Here is a 20,159-nt window from a genome sequence, read left to right as displayed (position 1 = left end):
CAGAACTCAAAGTTTATGTCTTTCTTGGCTCCTTGCAGCTGGGATAAGTTTCTCAGCTCTAATCTCACACAAGGTCTCTGTGGCTGTGCATCAATCTATCAAGATGGAAAAATTAAGTCCCCTTGAATCACTGCAGCTTTTTGGTGTGGCTCAGCTTGGTGGTGTAGAATTAAAATCATACTCACTGCTTACACAGTATCGCAAATACTCAGCAAACCAGTGTGACTTGATTTCTAATCTCCATACCTACATTCGTATAGGAAATACCTTTTTATTTCTCTTCACTTTTTCTCCTAAGAGCAAAACCTTTGGATCTCATTTGTCTTAAAACTGACTAACTGCTTCATGGGATCTTTCAAGAAAGAATAAAACCCAATGAAGACCAGCAAGGTCTATTTAGAAGGTGCCATTTTCTTCTCATGCCACACTTTGGGAGTCTTGGCCAATTGGGAATCTAGGAAGCCTGTCAAATTTATTTAATTAAAGTGAAAAGAAAGAAAATCTCCTTTAACATTCCTAATCAACAGGAGTCTAATGAGTCATGTTGGATCCTGGAGTTGAGACACAGTAGGGCATTTTCGGAGCTAATTTGCTTCATTAATATTCAAAGGATGTAGATTACCAGAATTTTCTAGGAGACTTCAGAGCCAAAAAAACGTCAACTAGAAAGTTTTATTTTGCATGTGATGTTAAACAGATGTTCCACATCGAACCAACTGTAGCATTTAATATAAAATGTTGTCAATTAGAATAATTACCTTATTTCTTGCCTCAATTCCACTTTGAAAATGGGCCTGTTACTTTCACCCCTAAGGTTACTCCTCTTCTCTAATTTTTAGACTTGACATTGATGCTACCATGGCCACCATGGCTGGCTCTGTACCCATAGAAATAATTTGGGCTTTGCAACACGTCAACCTGGGTTCAAATCCTGATCTATAATCTTCTAGGTAACATTTTTTAAGTGTCAATTCAGTTAGCTTCTGTTATCATCAGTATTTAATAAACATTTATTGAGCCCCTCTTTGCCAGGTAGTACTCTGGGCACTAGAGGAATGGAAGAATAGAGGCACTACGAACCTCAGTTTTCTTATCTGTAAATGGGGGTCCTAAATTCTTCACAGGGTTGGGGTATTAACAAAATGAGAGAGGATATAGAAGATGCAAGGGACACAACAGAACTTCAATAAATGATGGTTTTTATCTCCTCCAAGCAGGGTGATCTGCATATCTACAACCGCACTCAGGCATCAAATTGCAAAGTTATGATTTGGGACATGGAATTTCAAGATTGAAATGAAGATTTAAATGGCCAATCTGTGGAGTGCAGTTAAATGGAAACAGTGAGAATATATCTCAAAACTCTTTGTTACTTATATGATCTAACACACAACTTGCAAGATAAGTTCTATGAATCTACATTGACACTTTTAAAAAAAATATTCTTTTAATTGCAGATGGACCTTTATTTTATTTATTTTTATGTGGTGCTGAGAATAGAACCCAGTGCTTCACACATGCTAGGCAAGCGCTCTGCCACTGAGCCACAACCCCAGCCCCCCACATTAACTCTTTAAGCAAAAATCATTACACTATCTTAAATATAGTATGCAAAAATTTTATGAATATGAATCAGTAGAGTGGACCATTTATTTTCCCAATAATAACAGTCTCTAGACAATTCAAATTCATTTATTTCATTCCTATTACATCCTATTCTGTATGCACGTACACAAATACACACAGAATCTACTTTGTTTAAATGCAGTTCTAGACACCAGAAATACTTAGCAAATAAGACCAAGTCCCCACCATCATGGACCTTATATTCTATGTGAAAAACAGATGATGAGCAGAAGACAATCAAATGGCATAGTGGATGATATGGGGGGAAAAATGGAAAACTTCCATTATCTCAAATGTTCTTGTTCCTTTTTTTTTGGAGTACTAGGGATAGAACCCAGAAACTTGCACGTGCAAAGGATGCGCTCTGTCACTGAGTTACACCCACAGACTTCCATGGTGTGTTTTGAAGAAACTAGAAGATGATTAAGAAAAGTAATAAAAACTGAAATAATCTGATGGAAGACAGGAATATGCAGCTCAATTTCTGAAGAGATGGTAAAGGAAGATTACTCTGAGAAGGTGCTCAGTACAGAAAAGAAAAAAGTTAAAGAGCTAGTCTTAAACTGAGGGTAAGAACATGCCAGAAAAAAAAGGAAATAGCAACTTCTGTGATCTCAAAGTTGAAGCAAGATTTGACTGTTTGAGGCAGAATAAGAGAGTGCAGCCAGAGGCACGGAAGAGGAGAGAGAGGGTGGAGGTTGTGGGAGATAAGGGCCAATTCCAGTTGCCTTGATAAATATTTCAGACTTTATTCAAAATTTAATGAAGTGACAGCTAGTACCGAATAGTGGTCCCAGTAATTCCTCCTCTCCATGTTCATGTTTGTTAGTCCTTGAATTAGGAGATGGAAGTTATTTTAGTCAGACTTTTCTAGAAGAACAGAATCAACAGGATATGCATATATGTGGAATTATAACATATTCAGAATTATAACACATAATGGCCTAGACTGGAGAGCTGGGAAAACCAGCAGCTGCTCAATCCAAGAAGCTGCAGCCTCAGAGCAAGAAGGACCAATGATGCAGCCCCAGTCCAAAGTTGAAGGTCTGGAAGCTTCCGGAGAGTCACTGGTGAGAGTCCATATTGAAAGACTGAAAAGGCTGGAGTCTGATGTCAAAGGACAATGGCAGCAGTAATAGCAGCACCTGCTTAAAAAGAACCAAGCTAGCAGGCACCCTGGCTTTCTTCTTCTTCCACTTTTTTTTCCCATCCAGGTCTGCAGCCTATTGGATGGTGCTGCTCACATTTGCAGAGGTTCTCAACCAAGGTTTGCAGTCTTATATGCCAGTGACTTTGGAAACACACCTACAGATGCACCCAGAAATGTATTAATCCTGGATGTTTCGAGGACATCTCTCAATCCAATCAAGTCAGCAATCCAGATTGGCCACCACAGAAGTATTTCTAATCCTCTTGAATCTGGACTGGCTATGTGAAAACTCGGATGAACAGAATACGCTAAAGTAACATTCTGGCACTTCAAATTCAGTTGTCAAGAGGACTGGCAGATTTTGCTTCTTCTTTTTTGAGCACTGGGGAACCTCTCTCTCAGAACCCAGCTGCTACATCTCATGGAGAAGCTGCATAAAGAATTGAGACAGCCTGGTCAAGGGTCCCCCAGAGCTTCTGGTTGACAACAACATCAACTGCCAGCCATGGAAAGGTTCCATGTTGAACATCCCAGGCCATGTGGGTCCTCAGATGACCACAGTCATCTGGAGCAGAAAAACCGCACAGACAATGCACAGAAAAATGAAAGATAAATAGCATGGTGTTGTTTTAACTTATGAAATTATGAGGGTCATTTGTTACACAACAATAGATAACAAAACAGATGAGCAGCCATTAGATATGATCTCCACTGCAGTATTTAACTAACTTTCATACTATTCCTAAGAGGCAGGCTTAATTATGATCTGTATCTTATAGTTAAAGAAACAAAAGTTAAATAGGACTTGCCAAAAATCACCCAGCAGGTAAGAGATAGGATTTGACCTTAGATGTTGTATGCTGTAGAGTTCTTTCTTGATGAGTATAGCTGAACACTGATCCATCCAAATGGACCCACCTAAATTTCACGGACATGATGGCTAATTCCAGATGCTCCATTAATCAATCAGACTGTGATGTACCTGGGCCGTGCCTATTAAAGAATCTGAAAGTTAAATTTAAAGCCAGAATTCTTCTACCATCTGCATCAGACTATTTAATATCCAGACTAAAAACACTCCAGGGATGTGAATGTATGAGATAACGGAAGACTTAATGTCTACCAGAATGCTTTGAGGCTGTGAGGAAAAAAAAAATTCATGAATTAGCCTCTGCTTATTTTGAGATTCAAAAGACTCAATATTAGTCATCTAGGTTTGGGATTTCCATCATGATCAGAGACTTTTTTATATGAAAATGTGTGAAGTTATTCCCCAGGAGAGATGCAATACTTGTAAAAATCAAAAGGTATGAAAAGTAACTATATTTAGATTGTTAGGTTAAGAAATCAACATTCAATTTCTTTACTAAGTGAGTAAGCTGAGGGCATTTTTCTTCTGTCAGATGCATTTTCTACCATGTGAACGCAGCTTGGGGGCTTTGAAGTTGCTCCTTCCTCCCAGTGAAGCATGGGGAAACTTATGTCAGGTGGCAAATTGCCCAACAACATGGTAAACCTCAATAAATCCTTGGAAGAAAATTTTTGTCTTCTAAGATTTGGTTTCTTGATCTGTACATTGAAGATGTTGCCTAAGAAGGTAAATGCATACCTTTCCCACCTTCACCTGCAGGAAACACATTTCACCATGATATTTTCCCACTGATCCAGACTCCACCTTATACCCTTTCCAAAACTGTGTCCTGGGAGATTCTACTGGTTACTTAACAACTGGCTCTGGAGAAGAAACTATTTATCCTCTGATACACAAATGTATACTGTCCTTCAAGTTCTGACATATACACTCCCCATGGTCCCAAATCCATGGAAATCTTTAGAATTGTCCAGATTCCTCCTAAAGTACTGTCATTATTACAAAATAAAAATGCCTTTGCCATCAACAACTGCACCAAGCTACCCACCATGGACTGAGCTGGTGATTAATTACTTCAGGATCAATTATCGCTTTGTTCTTCACCAAAGTGTTTATAGTTAAGTCCATATATTTAAGAGGTAGAAGGCACTTAAGCTCTTTTAAATGACGAAGTGAGCAGAAGCATCTCTCCATTAAAACTGTCTCCATAATTTATCAGTCATAACAAGTCATATTTTTATCTACACATCTGAGTCATCCAACCATATCCTGAACAGGTAAAAATTGGTGCCAAGAGAGATGGAGGAGGGGGAGAATGCTAGTAAATAACAGCATTTATTTTTTGCAAAGTACAGTACATGGCTTCTAGACCAGAGAATGAGTGAGTCTGTTCTCAGGGAGTCCACTGTGGTCTGGGGAAATGCAGCAGATTCCCAACAGGATAAACACAAACATGAGGAATCACTGTACTAAATATTAGATATGGAGTAGAATATGTTTTAAATGTATAAAGAAAGGGGACTTGGACTAAATCTTAAAGACATTTCTACAGCATCATGTGGGCATCAGACACTTATGGAGAAGTCAGACATAAAGTGCACTTAGTCAAGAGAAGCAGAAGACATCAAAGTCAAGGGATTAGCATAACTAAGATAGGGTAGCTGCTTATGATGAACTATAGAACACTGTTGGCCTGTAGCGAGGAGTCCTAGACATGAGAAGGGAGTGATTCTCTTCCCATCCTCTCTTCCCAAGCAATATTACCCATACTTCAATTACGCCTCCAAGCCAAAGGTTCCCATTTGTGACTTAAATGCCACTCCAACAAACTTTTACAAATTCCTTATACAACCACTGGATGCCTCCCTTGGAATATCCCACTGAGCCCTCAAAGTTGTACAAAACTCCTCTCCTCAACCTCCTCTTTTTGTTGGGGAGAAAGGGTAGCCAGGAATTGAACTCAGGAGCATTTGACCACTGAACACATCCCCAACACTATTTTGTATTTTATTTAAAGACAGGGTCTCACTGAGTTGCTTAGTATCTCACTTTTGCTGAGGCTGGCTTTGAAATCGTGATCTTCCTGCCTCAGCCTCCCAAGCTGCTGGGCTTACAGGCATGCACCATCACACCTAGCCTCGATATCCTCTTGAATTCCATTTTTCTGATAATGGAAACCTCTTTGCATCACACTTGAAGCCACACTGGCACTTTCTACCTCTCCTCCTTCTCTTGGAAGCCTCCATGGTTGTCAACATTCCATTGTCATTAAGAGGCTGTGATGACACCAGAGGTTTAGACCTCCTTGATACCTTTTGAGTGTTTTGATTTTATTTCCTTATCAAGCTTAAAACTGTACCTACTGTGATACCTTCTCTCATGCAAACTTCCTGAGTCAACACCTAGGATCTTGCCATCTTTCATGTGGGTACCCATGATCCTGAGAAGTGCTTATGATGTGTTCATCCCTGAATTCTGAGATCATCATCCCACCCACTTATGTGACTGGGAATCCTCCACACCTGGATAAGAGGCTGGGCTTTATCTCACAGATATCTGGGAGCCCCCAAAGAGGATTCTGTTTCTGATCACCATGTCCTGAGTTGCTTTCCTCTATTCTACAAAGCCCTTCCACCATGATGTTCTGCCTGACCTCAGACCCAGAGCTATGGAGTCAGCCAAACATGGACTGGATCTCTAAAGTCTTCAGGCAACATGGACAAGGCTATAGATTGTTTAGGCACCAAAAAGTAGAATGATCTTGGAAGAGTAAATCAACTAAATAGAAAGAGCCCCAATTTTCTGAAGAAGGGTAAAGCCTTAAATGAATGAAAAGCTTAAGAAAATGTGAAGTATATACATCAAAATGAAAATTCAGGAAAAAGATAAATCAGCCTATTTTCTAGAGTACCTCCATATTTCTAAAGGATCACATGAAGATAGGAAAATACCACTATAGTATTCTATGGTTGCCTGTGACAGTAAGGGCAGTGGGTACAGAGTTAACATAAAATCATCCTGCAGCTTTTCTGCGATAAATAGTAGCAAAGGAGCTGGGGTTGTAGCTCAGTGATAGAGCGCTTGCCTAGTATGTGGGAGGCACTGGATTCAACTCTCATCATTACAAATAAATAGGCAAAATAAAGGTCATTGACAACTAAAAAAATATTTTAAAAAACAAATAAGAAATGAAGTAATCCTTTGCTATGCCAGGGTCTGTCTTGACATCTATGAGTCTCAGCCTCCTTCTCTCTCTCAGTCTCTCTCTCTCTTTCTCTCTGTCTCTCTCTTTCACTCACACACACACACACACACAAACACACACACACACATACACACACACACCCCTAAGGCCACACACTATCATTGAGCTACAACCCCATCTCCTTAGGACTGTATGTGTGAAAAAAGAAAGTAAGTTTGAAAGGTGACTTATTTTAACCTTGTTTTCTCAGCTCTACTCATCTGTTAACAGAGGCACATGGAAAAATGGAAAGGGTTAGAGAAAACCAAAATAGATGAAAGGAGAATGAAGATCTATGGATCTGTCTCAGAGTGTATTACCAGACACTGGATAAGTTGAAGGTTGTACCATCTTTGAATTCACAGGACATGTACACTGCCAGAATCTCCCACTGATTCACCACTTTGGCCAGAAAACTTGGTCTTATTCAATAGGGATCTGGACACAATGTAAACATGATGTTATTGTTTAGCTATGGGGTGTCCCCAAAAGCTTATCTATGAGATGATTCAAGGACATTTGGAGGTAAAATTGGGTTATGAGAGGCTTAAACTGATCAGTGGATTAATCCACTGATAATAGATTAACTGGATAGTAACTATAGTCAGGTAGGGTGTGGCTGGAGGAGGTGGGCCACTGGAGATGTGCCTTAGTGTTTGTATTTTGTCACTGGTGAGCAAAGCTCTCTCTGCTTCTTGGTTGCCATATCTTGAGCTGCTTTCCTCCATGTTGCCCATCCACCATGATGTTCTGCCCCATCTCAGGCCCAGAGCAGTGGAATAGGTCAATCATGGGCTGAACCTCTGAAACCCTGAGCCTCAAATAAACTTCTCCTCCTCTAATTGTTCTTGTCAGGTTTTTTGGCTAGTGACAAAAAAAGATAACTAAAACAAGTGACAACAGACACTTCCAAGTTGTGTTGGGGTGAGGACAGGAAAGGAATGGTAAACCTCTTGGTTTGGAAATGCACTTTCTTTTACCGCAAAACAAAAAAATTTAGATGGCTATCAAGCTTCAAAGAGGCAACAATCCTGGCAACTCCTTTCCAAACCATTAGAATTGAAACATTCAGCAAACACATTTTGGGTGCTATATGTCAATAAGTACTATGTAGTGAAAAGGTCCAATGGCAAACCAAACAGTCTTGATCCCTGTCCTTATGAGCGTATGTCTAGCCGAGACTAGCCACCCAGTAATTAATCAACATAAAGAACAATGAGGGTGTGAAGGTTGAGAACAGAGCATCATAGGGTAGCAAGCAGAGTCAAAGGAGAGTATTTGATACTAGTTTAATACATCAAAGAAGACCTTTGAAAGGAAGTGGCATTTAGCTGAATCCAGATGGTAAATAGGAGGTAGCATGTTAAGTAGTAAGAAACCATCCAGCAGAGGAAATGATGTGTGCAAAGGTGAACTGATTCGAGGAACTGGAAGAAGCACACTGAGGCCAGAACACTGAGAAAGGGGTGGAGAGTAATAAGAGCTGGGACCATCAAGCGGAGCATTGTGGCATATGGCATTCATTCTAAATGCATTAGGAAATCTTTGCAATGTTTAAAGCATGAAATAGACATATGAAATGTATCATTAATAGAATTATCTGGATTCTGGGAGAAGAATGAACTAAAGGAAGGATGACTAGAGGCCAAGGGATGGTGATGCCATTGTCTCTTTTTTCCACCATCTTGAATTGCTTCCTTCATTGTTACATTGGTTCTGTAGTTTGAGAAAAATAACTCAACTGACACCTCATTAACTTTGAGGTAGTTTCTGAATTAATAATTACTAGTCATTTTGGATGATATTATGGGAAAGCCAGTATCAGCTGGGGAATTCTTTTATTAAATGATTAATTCAGATGTATATGAGGATTAAGTTATCTTCTCTATTTGGTTCTCTAAAACAGAAAAGGGTGTTCAAGTCCTAGGATAAGAATGAGTAGAGAAAATTAATCATATTGTGGGACGTCTAAAAAATCATTTCAAAAAAAGTGACACTTGAGTAATTAATATAAAGAGTGTTAATATCTTGACTAATAACCATATTATGAATCATAAAGGCAATACTTCATGAAGTACCTACAGCTAAGATCCAAGTGTTGTTTTTTTTTTCTCACATTATCCTGCTAATCACCATCAGAACCCCGCAAAGTTGGTATTTTCAAGCTGTTTTGCAGATGCAAGAACCACAGGCACGTGACACGGAAAGGCAAGCTACGGTGTTCAGTAGTATCACCCTGTCCTAAATCTGATCTCCTTGTGGTACATTCTGCTCCCAGGATTTAAACAGAGAGATAGAAAAAGGAAAGGTGTTGTAGGTAGATGATATAACATGAGCCAAAGCCAGGTGCGAGCGGGAACGTGGAACATCTGGGAAATAAAAGTGGTTATTCTACATGCAGAGAAGGTGCACGTGGGAATGTGGTGGGAGAGGACACGGGGAGGGGGACAAGGTCAGACCCTGACCTGCCAATGGGTTGAGACTTTACTCTGAAAGCCTCAGGGATTCACTAAGGTCTACTGAACAGAGGGTGGCAAGAGTAGATTTGCATTCGATAATGGTTACTCCAAGGCCAGTCTCATTAAATCCCGGGCAGAGAGAAAGGATGGTGTCAGGGACCAGGGGGAGGCTGGCTGTGGTGGGGGCTGCACTGGGGCTTAACAGTAGCAATACGGTGGGTAGAGAAGTGACAGAGCAGAGCATAGGGTGATTCCTATTTTCCAAGAATGAAACAAAAAGGAAGAAGCTTTAAATATGTCTCTTTGAAAGGAAAGTTTTCGTTTCAAAGATCAAGGCAAAATCTCTGAGCACAAATTTGGAAAGGATCCTTTATGTAGCTGTGCATATACATGAATGAAACGTACACACGTGTGTGCATGTATGTGCATTTGCTGTTTGTGTAGCTTGCACCTATATTATATATCTAAATCAATTATCACGTAATAGGAAATACTTTGTCCAAAAGTCCACAATAGCCTTTTTCAGGCTACACAAAACCCTGGCAATGGCCCAAGTATCTAGCATATCTCAAAAGCAGATTATTAAACTTGACGATTTACTTCAAATGAAATTCATTTTCACATTACGATATCTCTAAATTCCACTTACAATGCTGCCTTCATAGACAAGGGTCAAAAGCAATGATTTTGAATAATTTCAACCCCTTGGAAAATCAATCCTGCTAGAATTCAAGGAAGCTTTCTGACTGTTGCTACTGAAAAAGAAACTTAAGATTCAGGAAGATACATGTAAAAGCTGCTTTGAGACAAAGTATGTTAGCAAGGTGGTCCATGCCTGTCATTCCAGCAACTCAGGAGGCTGAGGCAGGACAATCACAAGTTCGAGGCTAGATTCAACAACTTAGCAAGACCTGTCTCAGGATAAAAATTAATTTTAACAAGGGACTGAGGATGTAACTCAGGGGTAAAGCACCTCTGAGGTCAATTGTTCAATTCCTACTACAGAAAAGAGAGGCGGGGGGCTGGGGTGAGGAGTGTGTGTGTGCGTGGAGAGAGAGAGAGAGACAGAGAGAGATGTATACATTGTCCCTGTGCCTTCTAGTGTCCTTCTAGTGTCTCTTTCCTGATTCTGATTTTTCTGTGTCCATTTTGCCATGCTCTTCTTACAAAACACTTGAAACATCTGTGCAAGGAGGAACAGGTTTAAAAAAAAACAAACATTCAAAGCATTTATAATGGCTAGAAAGAGTGAGAGAAGTGATGATTGGGAGGAGGCAAAGTGAGTGACAGGAGAGTATCGGTCGATGTGTTGTCACCTGCTTGTAGCTCTCCCTCAAGAAAATATTTTTTGTGCATGCTCTGTCCACCACACCCCAAAACCCCCAGAGAGCAAGGACCAGAAAAACTATAGCCTTGTCCATTCCCAGAACCAGCCAGACATTCTTGCTTTGGACCCTGAGACTAGGTAAGCTGTTTCTCACTGCAGCAGGGGGACAGATGATAACTGCCCAGACTTGTCTGTGAGCAAAGTCACAGAGCATTTTCTCCCATAGCACTGGAGAAAGAGAATTGCACAGTGCCAAGCGTGAGGCATGATTCATCTCTGCACTGGGGATACGGCATTTTACATCACTTGTCTTACACCTATCTAGATTTATTGGGGGATTTTCCACATCGCTACAATCTGCCATTGTTTCTACTTGGGAAATAAAGAGAATATTTTCTGGTATAAAATAGAGCATTTTTTTTAGAATTTTTTCGAGCAGTTTATGGTGAGTCAGATCAAACTTTCGCAGTAGTTTTCTTCTTGACTGCAGCAAAATATACATGACTTAAAATTTATCTTGATCATTTTTAAGTGCAGTTCAGCGGCATTAAGTGCATTACCATTGTTGTACAAGCATTATCAACATCTACCTCCAGAACTTTTGGCTCTTCCCAAAATGAAATTCTGCACTTATTAAGCAATAGCTCTGCATTCGTAACCCCTTCTCTTGGTAACCACTGTCTTACTTTCTGTCTTTGTGAAGTTGACTATTCTAGGCTCCTTGTAATTCTTGTCCTTTTTTTTTTGACTGGTTTATCTCATCAAGTATAAGGTTTCCAAAGTTCATCCATGATGTAACATGTACCAGAATCTCATTCCTCTTTCATGGCTAAATACTATTCCATGGTATTATGGTTTATATCTGGAATGTTCTTCAATGGCTCGTGTGTTGAGGGCTCAATTTCAATGAAACAGCCTTCATAGCTGTGGATCTTTGGGAGGTGATGGGATCATGGGGGCCTCATGAATCCTGACTTCATTAATGGTTTAATCTATTTATGAATTCACAAGATAATGTGCTTGCTTGTTATAAAAGCAAACTCTCTCTTTTCTTTCTGACCACCATGAGGATGAGCAGTTTCCTTCTGCCACACTCTTTCATCTTGATGTGTTTCCTTACAGGTCTAAAAGCAATAGGGCTGAGCAAGCATGGAGTAAAACCTCTGCAAACATAAGCCAAAACAATCCTTTTTTTTCTTTAAGTGTATTTCTCTCAGGTATTATCATAGCAACAGAAAGCTGACTAAATGTGTATCATATATATTACTTATTTATCCATTCATAAGTTAACAGGCATTTTGACTATTACAAATAACACTTCTATGAAATAGATGCACAAATATCTGTTGAGTCCTTGATTTCCATTCTTTTAGATATAGAACTACAAGTAGATTTTCTGCATTATATGGTAACTCTATGATTATTATTTTTCAGTAAACACCATACCATTTTTTCCACTGACCGCACCAGTTTATATTCCCACAGCACAATGGTGTCAATTTATCCATAACTTTGCCAACAAGTTGTTTTCCATTTTTGTTTTAAAATGCTTTTAAAATAGCCATCCTGACGGGTGTGAAGGAGCATCTCAATGGTATTTTGATTTCATTTCCCTAATTATTACTGATGCTGAGCATCTTATTCTTACTGGCTATTTATATATCTTCCTTGGAGAAATGTATAGTCAAGGCCCTTTCCTTTTTTTTTTTTCCCTTGGATTCTATTGTTTGGTTTTTGTTGTGGAGTTATAAGCAATCCTTTACAACAAGGAAAAAGAATTCTTTTTGAACAGACATCTAAAGCTGAGTTTGGCACACTGTGATGGAGGGTACTGTGCTTATTGTTATAAATAGAGTCTTATTGGAACACACCTGTGTTCATTCACTGATGCACAGATTGTCTATGGCTGCTTTAACAAGACAGAGTTCAGTGATCAGAATCCTGTGCACCACAAAGTCTAAAATATTTACTATGTGTCCCTTTACATGCAAAGTTTGTCAACCACTGTTTGAAAAATGTCATCTGGTTCAGCCACTTTTGAAGAAGCATCTGAGGCTAAGACTCCTAATTTTTTTCCTCTTTTTAAGTTTCTAGTTGGCAAAAAGTAGTTGATGATCAACCCTATTGCTAATGGTTACTAGATAAAATGCAGCAGGAGGGCAAATCTATAATGAAACACATTTGTTGTTTATCTGAAATTCAAATTAACCTGGATGAGCTGTAATTTCTTTACCTACTGATCACCCTACTTTGGTTTCATAAAACCAGGATCAGCAATGAGCCCCAAAGGCTTTGGAAAGCAAGAATATAACTGTGGTACATTTTACATCTTGTCCTCAATATTTCTGACCCCTTATGCCCACTGTTTTCTCTGCCTACAAGGTTTTTTCCCCCCTCAACTTTCCTGGTGTACTTTGGTTTAGCCTTAAGACCCAGAACGATGTACCATCTTTGTGGACCACACATGGGTGAGACTGGACGTCCCTTCTCTACACGCTTTTTGAACATCTTTAACAATAGCAATATCAATAAGAGGTAAGACTCAATTGCTGGTGTCTACATGTGAGGCACTTGAGAACACACAGTAGGGAGAACTCAACAAATAGTGGGTGAATAGATGTCAATCAACTGTGATGGTGAGTGACTTCAATCACTAGTGGGCACCACTTTCACCCTCCTGCAATAATTCTGTACAGTCAGGGCTTATTCTAAGCTAAGTAACAAACTGGATGAAATCTGTTTCTACATGGTCTCTCCATCACCACCTTCAGAGCTTTCTACCTCAGACCAATATGCACAGTGTTCCTCTTTGTGCACCTGGGACTATGTTGGCACAACAAGAAGGAGTACTCAAGTCAGGCACACCTGTAATTCCAGCTACTTGGGAGGCTAAGGCAGGAGGATCACAAGTTTCAAAGTCAGCCTCAGCAATTTAGCAAGGCTCTAAGCAATTTAGCAAGATCCTATCTCAAAATAAAAAATAAGAAGGGCTGGGGATATGGCTCAGTAATAAAGCGCCCCTGGGTTCAATCTCCAGTTCAAGATTAAAACATAAAAAGCTGGAGATCCCTAAGCACTCCTACTGCCCTTTATCAAAATAAATCCATCCTGCATTCCAATCCTTCAAGGTCCCACTTGGGCCCTGCAGTGGTAACAGGTGCTAAAAGATCTAATGCAGATTAGCTGGGTAACTAAAATGTTCTTGCTTCAAGGTAGCACCATGTATTAACCTAGCAGTAAGGGAAAGTTCCATAAAGAGGATTGCTAATATTAGGAAGAATATTCTAGTTGGGATGTTTTAAAAACATGACTTGGAAGCAGAAACTGGAGCAACTCTCTTTGGGTTGCTCTGCTAGTCTGTGACTCTTTACTCTCTAATTCATTCCTTGGCTTTCTCATGCTCTGCTCTCTACTTTAGGGGCCTGATTCTATGAACATTTTCTAAACTTCATGTTAGGCAAGACTGCAGGAATCTCTAGGGGGAGAAGCCACGGTATCTGTTGCCCTCTCTTTTCATTATGAGCTGAATCTCTGGCAAGGTTTGTATCTCAGTGGTGGTTCCAGTTCACACAGAGCGGCCCTGGCTCCAGGGCTTTCCGTTCCTTAAGCCTCAGAGTGACAGTGGCCTCCTGTGGTTGCTAAACTCTGAATTGCCTCCCATTATTCCATTTGGTTTGTGAAGGCTCCCACATACCTCTAAGGACTTGTTTCTTTGACATTTTTGCTATTGAATTCCTGGCAGGCCCCATTTTCCTGACTGGACTTTAAAGGCTAAAGCTGTCCTTCAGGCCAGGTGCTTGGCACGTGCCTGTAATCCCAGTAGCTCCAGGGGCTAAGGCAGGAAGATCACAAGTTCAAGGCCAACCTCAGCAATTTAGCAAAGCCCTAAGCAACTTAGCAAGACTGTATCTGTAAATAAAATATGAAAAGGGCTGGGGATGTGGCTCAAGCGGTAAGGCGCTCGCCTGGCATGCACGGGACGCTGGGTTTGATCCTCAGCACCACATAAAAAATAAAATAAAGATGTAGTGTCCACCGAAAAAACTGAAAAATAAATATTAAAAAAAAACTCTCTCTCTTCTCTCTCTCTTTAAAAAAAAAAGAAAAAAAACTTTGCTCAACTTCTGAATTTTGCAATAATTCTCATACTTAGACTCCTTTATACTAATATATGATTGTTTTCTGCCAAACAAATCAGACTCATCTTGATACATGGCTTCAGGTGGTACCTGCATGTTCCAAAAGTTAATGTCACATCAGGAAACCTTATTATCTCATAGTATTTTATGATGCTATCAGGTAGCCCTCTGAGCTTGGTCTATGTTCATGAAGGCCTAGCACACCTAGCTCCAGCTGACTGTGAAATTAAGCCCATTTTTAACTGACCCCTGGGGGCAGGTCAATGACAGGCATTAAAAGTCCTTTTAAGTCCTCAGGGACATTGGAACACAGAGGGCCTGCTTGTCTACCTTCGGTATTGACTGATGTTCTATCAAATTTGTGAGTGCCTGTTGACTCAATAATTGTCTGGTGAACTCAGAGCCAGAAATAGAAACTTAATTATGTCTTAGAGTTCAAGATAATTCTATAATGATTGTAACATTTCACAGCCATTGAATAAGTGCAGACACTGTATATTTTAATTTGGAAAAAAAAAAAAAAATCTGAAAAATCTTAAACCAAAAGTGCAGATAAATACTAAGCTTTAACAATCTAATATACTCCCAGTGACTTGAGAGGCTGAGGCAGGAAGATTGCAAGTTTGAGGCCAGCCTCAGCAACTTGGCAAGGCCCCAAGTAATGTTTCGAGACCCCGTCTCAAATAAAATAAGTAAACACAAAGGGCTGGGCATGTGGCTCTGTGGTAAAGTACTTGGGGTTTAAGCTTCAGTGCCAAAGCAAATATAAATATATGTATTTTTTTTGTATACCATAATCCCTCCCAAACACACACACAACACATATCCGGAAAATAACTTCAGAGCTGAATGGATTAGTAGAAATAGTCTAGTAGAATATCCTGAACTTTAAAAATGAAGATATGAGGCCCATACACAAGTCATTTGTATACTTACATATGAATGACTTGTGTAATGATTCATGTATGCATGTATGCAAACACACCCACAGGGAGACAGAAAGAACCAATCTACATCAGTTAATGCATCTATCGGTGGTATGGTGTGGTAGAAGTGATAATCCAAACAGTAGGTCTCAGAACTCTGGATAGAAAGGAAGGTAAGAGGAACTCTGTACTGCTGAACCTTTTAGAATGCTGAGGTCTTCATAAAAGGGGGTAGATGGTGGGGGGATTGTCTGCAGAGGAAATAAGCCAGGTGGAAGTGCTACAGTAAGAGAGAAGAGGAAGGAAAGAGGGGGGTGATAGGATGCATGATGGCTAAACAGGTTTTAAAAGCAGACATGCATGTGGGATATTTAACTTCTATTCAATGTGTTTGTGGTTGCTCCCACAAGGGACCCTCCACAGATTTTGACTTCTCAGCCAAGTCTGCGATGCACAAAAGACCTTAGGTGTAATATTGAGGTGAGAGGGTAGGTTGGCATGGAGCAGGAAGAATAGGCCATGGCAAATGACACTGGGAGAGATCCAGTGTTCAATGAGAACAGAGACTGACCTTGAGCAGGAGCACAAATCTGCAAACTCTGGCACAGATTTCGAAATCTCGGGAGGTTGGGGCTGGTGGTTTGCATGTCAACTCAGAATTCTGGATGGAGTAGGGACTTTTGTCTTTTGGGTCACTGGCATACAGTGTGAAAATTGGTGGTGTTTTCTAAGACTTCAGGCCCTCTTGAGGCGCTCAGGTGAGGGGGGGCAACAATTTTACTTTTTCCAGAGGCCTAACCAACTGACTAAGATGGTGGCAGTCGTGGAGGGAATCCCTCGAGGGCCAGAGGGAAGTTTTATCCTGAAGCCACAGAAGCTGGCTGACGACAGAGAAGCTATGGAATTATTGCCCAATCACCACAATCTCCTCAAACCCGGGGAACTTATTTACCCTCATATTATGATGGATACCTACTTTTGTTTTGATAAATCAGCAGGATATGTGTCCTACCAATCCAAGCTGGATAGAAAGGAAGATAAGAGGAACTCTGTACTGCTGTCAGCTGTACAAGGAAGGTAGAGGAGACAGAAGTGACCCTGGGCCTTAGTGTCCACTCCAGACTCAAAGAGTGGGAAGTCGGGGCTTAGCCCAGCATCTCTGGGAAACAACACGCTTGCTTCTCTGGCCGTCAACTCCATTTGCTCACGCTCCTCCCTCCCACTTCACTGGGAGGGTTTGGTTGGTCAATGTAATAGGAATTAAAAGAATAGCCAAGATTTTTTTTAATACCTTTATTGAACTTATTTATTTTTATTTGGTGCTGTGGATCAAACCCAGTGCCTCATGCATGATAAGCAAGTGCTCCACCGCTGAGCCACAACCCCAGCCCAGATTTTTTTTTTTTAACACTGGACATAAATTTAGTTCAATGTAAGCTGTCTTAAGGGAAAAGGGAATACACTGAATCATACGACTGGAAAGAGCAGAAGGGTCCTGCTCCGGCAAAAGAGAAGGGCTCAGCCACTCACTACTGTTCCTGCCTGTGTTCTTTCAAGTAGTCTGCAGACCAGGGGATGGTGGTTCTTGACGCTTTCAACTTTACCTCCCACTAGCTTAAAATCTGCTTTGAGAATTAAGACCCTGATCTCTCCAACATCCTTTGCAAATCTACAATTGGCCTTTTCATTGATATTAGAGACTCAGACATTCTGTAATTCCTTATCAGACTCTTAGGATCTTCAGCACCAACAAAACGAAGTCCTGCCTCCCATGAGCATGTATTTTATGTGCAACTCCAATTTCCGGAGAAGAGGGGTTACTATGCCTAGAATAAGCTGGATTGGATACTCAATGCTCTCTGGGGCCATCATGCAGACAACCACTGCAATGGGGAGTCTCCAGCAGACACCATGGAGAAAGGTAGGACATAGATGTGTGGACAAAGGTAGGATACAGGTGTCCTGAATATGCAGAACTGAAGGCCCACATGCCATCTCACCTCCTGTTTTCTCTCTTCATGAATTCCAAAATGGTCACCTCCAGCCCACAGCTGCATGTAGGCATTCAGACAGGAAAGGATGCCAATGGAGGTTTCCTTCTGGAACAGTTCCCTCGATCTCTGACACAGCAGGAACTCACAGGTGTAGAGTAGGCAGGAAGAACGCTGCCCATCATCTCCAAGTCTGCAAGTTAGACAACTGTGTTGGCATCCTGGCAGTGAATCTTGTTTGCATTTATAAATTAAGTGTTTAATACTCACATTTGTAGAGGTGATTTTTTTTTTTTTTTTTTTTTGGCATTTGACTTTTGTCTCAGAAGCAAAATGTCATGGTATTTTTCAAAGTGCATAGATTTGAAGTAAATGCAAAGCAAGTGCCTCGTGGCTTAGAAAATAGCCAGAACACACTTATCCTCAGGGGGGATGAAATGAAAACCCTGAAAAGCTCTTATAGTTTCTGGTAATAGGAGCCAAACTTGACTTGTCTGTTATTTTGAAATCTGAATCCTTGTAACAGGGTATATATATCTAAGGAACACTGGAAGAACAATGTGCAGTACCTGGGGAATTCAGAAAACTTGAAATTATATAAACAAGGGGAAAGGCAGGTCTTAGAGACACCATGGAAGACTCCAGGTGGAAGGTTCCTAAAGAAACAGCTGTTTGTTTCACTGAATGTCAAAGAAAATCATGTGACAATGAACCAGAATTAGAATGATAGAAATATTTAGTGCATGCCAGAAAGAGTGACATCCATCAGTAACCCTGGGCAGTGCCCTTCATGAACACTTATCTTTCTGACTTCTATTATCTGCTTGATCACCTCACTTTCCTTCACCAAAGTTCTGCAAGGACAGAGACTGAATATTTCTTACCCTGAAATCCTGAGACCCAGCAATATACTTTGAACATGATGATGATGATATTGATGACAATGACCATAACATCTGGCATTGCCTTAGTTCTCATTATATTCTAGGCACTATATTGGTCAGTTTGAATGAACTGACTCTTTTCATCATAACACAGGACAATACACCATGGTTTTCGTAGTTAGTCACAGCTACTTGGCACCTTACAGAATAAAGATACAAACACAACCCCCTCTCTTTCTTTCAGCATTTCTCCTCTTTTTCCACCTGGACTTTGACATCTGTGTTGTCACTTTAATACAATTAATTTATGAATCTTTCACAATTTGGTCTTTCTCGCTCTGTCTAGAGGTTGAATTTAAAATTGATCTTAAAATTCCCTATTGATAATACACAGATGATGATTGATTTTAACTGGTGTCAACTCAACAGGGGCCACAGGGGTTCCCGGATATCTGGTTAAAACTTATTCTGCATGTGTGAGGGTGTTTCAGGATAAGAGTCACATTGAATCAGCAGAATGACACTAGCAGGTTGCCCTCCCCATTGTGAGTGGCTTCGCTCAATCCACCAAAGACCTGAGTAGAACAAAGGGAATTCATCCTCTGCTGCTGACTTGCTGGGGTAAGAAATGGGTCGTGACTGACCTTGCACCCAGCACTGATTCTCAGTCCTTTGGACATGGACTAGAATTAAGCCACTGCTTCTCCCAGTTCTCTAGTTCACAAATGGCAGACTGGGATTTCTAAGCATCCATGATCATGCTGAGACAGAAGAGAAAGCTTGCCCCTCCCTGAGGGATATGCCCTGTTTTTTTTTTCCTTTCCCTATAAAAGCACTGGCCAAAAAGTAAGTGCTGAACTGACCTTACAGGAGAAGGATGCTAACTTTGTAGTCAAGGCTGTCAGGGGCTGGGGGCAGCGCAAAGCCGAGGGCTGGTTGCTCCACTGATGCCTGTGAAGCCCCTGGCCCACGAGATCTCTAGGCTGCAGCTCCTGTTGATTAGTGTACAGCCAGGCTGTTGTACCAGGCCTACAGGATGGGGTAGAGGTAGGGAAGAGATCAGAGCTGAGGCCAGGCCACCTGCAGTACCAGTACCAGTACCAGCTGCCCCCAGAAGGATCAGAGAAGGAAATGATAGGTATCTGTGGTTGCCACGGCAACCACTGCTCCAGACCAATCAGCTGAAAGTTCCAGCTCTGCCCTGTATCATCACCCTCACTCTAAGACAGAGAGAATGAAAACTTGAACAATTTTGCACTGACTCTAAGAAATTCCACTTTGAACAGACACATGAATTCCACGTACACTTTGTTGGCCAAAGCAAGTCACACAGTTAAGTCTAACTTCTAAGAGGACAGATAAATGCAATCCCATCAGCAAATAGCTCTAATGACTACCATACTTTTTCATTTTGTTGAAACAAAACTTTCTATGAAATACCAGATAAATGTGTAAAAAGCTCTTGCATGTCTAAAAAATCTCTTGATAATTTTCACTCAAATAGGGAAGTAAAAGTAATGAGGGGACCTACTATTTCAGGTC

The sequence above is a fragment of the Marmota monax genome, unplaced genomic scaffold (assembly GCF_021218885.2).
Source record: "Marmota monax isolate L192 unplaced genomic scaffold, Marmota_monax_Labrador192_F-V1.1 WCK01_AAM20220418_F8-fsc00028, whole genome shotgun sequence".
In the NCBI taxonomy this organism is placed as follows: Eukaryota; Metazoa; Chordata; class Mammalia; order Rodentia; family Sciuridae; genus Marmota; species Marmota monax.
The sequence above is the reverse complement of the archived record's forward strand: the minus strand, read 5'-3'. Positions refer to the sequence as shown.